Consider the following 2,399-nt stretch of genomic DNA (forward strand, 5'->3'; position numbering starts at 1 on the left):
AGATTTCCCTTTGCGAAACCTCTTCTCTAATCGACCGATGGGCAACTCTTGGGATGTGGGCAGCTTTTAAGGAGCCTTGTGTGTGTAAAGTTATCAGCTGCTTCAAGTAGACCACCGCCTCCAGAGGCTACCTCAAGACCTAGTTGTCATTAAAAGGATGTCTATTCAAAGATTCCTACAGTCCGTTCTAAAAAAATCATCACCACCTCACTTCCTGACCTGCCAAAACATCTCATTGAAATACAAAAGCCAGAGTAGATAAGATCCCAAGTGTAACGTCAGTGTAGGAGGTGGAATGAAGGGTTATTAAAGGATCTCAGCATGGCTGGAGAATCAAAGCACTGCTTTGGTGGTTGTGTTCAGGTGTGAGTGGGTGGGGTGTGTGCCAGTGTATTTAATGAAAGATTAATATTCCCCCTCTCAGGTTAATGGCATAGAAATTGTGAATCTCTTTATCAGCACCGTTAAGGTTAGGTTTAAGACGAAGAGGTGGTTTGGAGGCAGGATCTATTTACAGTTCCTTGGAAAAACTACCATCTTATTTTTTTAGATTTAATTGGAATTTTCCTGGGGAAGGAGGGAAAGAAACATTTTTCATGTTAATCTGGGCATGTGAACATAGTTTTGCTGCAAACCTGACAGTTGGATGGCTATATAAATTTGGATAGATGGATGCATGGACGGATGGATCCATATATTAGATAGTCATAGATTAGATAGCTAGAACAGATGACAGGATGGATGGATGGATCCATGTATTAAGAGTTGTAGATTAGATAGAACAGATGACAGGGTGGATGGATCCATATATTAGTTATAGATTAGATAGAATAGATGATAGGATGGATGGATCCATACATTAGTTATTAGATTAGAGACAGAATAGATAATAGGATGGATGGATCCATATATTAGTTATAGATTGGATAGACAGAATAGATAATAGGATGGATGGATCCATATATTAGTTATAGATTATAAAGAATAGATAGGATGGAAGGATCCATATATTATAGATTATTAGATAGATGATAGGATGGATGGATCCATATATTAGTTATAGATTAGATAGAACAGATGACAGGGTGGATGGATCCATATATTAGTTATAGATTAGATAGAATAGATAATAGGATGGATGGATGGATCCATATATTAGAATCATAGATCAGGCAGAACAGATGACAGGATGGATGGATCCATATATTAGTTATAGATTATAAAGAATAGATACGATGGATGGATCCATATATTAGTTATAGATTATAAAAGAATAGATGATAGGATGGATGGATCCATACATTAGTTATAGATTATAAAGAATAGATAGGATGGATGGATCCATATATTAGTTACAGATTGGATAGACAGAATAGATAATAGGATGGATGGATCCATATATTAGTTATAGATTATAAAGAATAGATAGGATGGAAGGATCCATATATTATAGATTAGATAGATGATAGGATGGATGGATCCATATATTAGTTACAGATTAGATAGAACAGATGACAGGGTGGATGGATCCATATATTAGTTATAGATTAGACAGAATAGATGATAGGATGGATGGATCCATACATTAGTTATAGATTAGATAGGATAATAGGATGGATGGATCCATACATTAGTTATAAATTATAAAGAATAGATAGGATGGAAGGATCCATATATTATAGATTAGATAGATGATAGGATGGATGGATCCATACATTAGTGATTAGATTAGAGACAGAATAGATAATAGGATGGATGGATCCATATATTAGAATCATAGATCAGACAGAACAGATGACAGGATGGATGGATGGGTAAGTAGGCAGGCAGGGAGGTAGGAGAGCCCCATAAAATTCACCCATCCTGATTCTGGGGGGGGTTCAATCAGAGGAGGGAACATCCATTTCAGCACTGAAAGGTTAAGACCGGTGAAAACCGTTCGCTGGGCCTGAGTTCAGGTGTCCTGAGGGGGAGGGAAGGCATTTTAGCGGCCTGGACACGCTGGCGCCACCTGCCCTGCCCTTCTCCTGTAACGGCGCACTGACTGCCTCAGATCTGCCACGATTTCAACCGGCGCTTTTCGAACTTGGCCACTTTCAGAGAGGCGGACTTCAACTCCCAGAATCCTCCGGCAGGCTCAGGAATTCTGAGAGTTAAAAGTCCACAGGCAGAAAGTGGAAAAACGTATCGCAGGCTTATCACTACAACTCCCGACTCTCCACGGAAAGCCTCTCGAAGAAGCACATCCGGCCGCAAACCGGAACCTGGGCGCTCTAGCCTGGCCTCTCGCGCCACCTCTGACTCCCCCGAAGCGAAGGGTTTCGTCAAAAGCCTGAGCCGGGTCGCCTGGTGACGTCAGGGCGGCGACGTTGCCGCTTGAGTGCCGACGCGTCCGACGC

This window comes from Vipera ursinii (genome assembly GCF_947247035.1).
Source record: "Vipera ursinii genome assembly, chromosome: 6".
NCBI lineage: Eukaryota > Metazoa > Chordata > Lepidosauria > Squamata > Viperidae > Vipera > Vipera ursinii.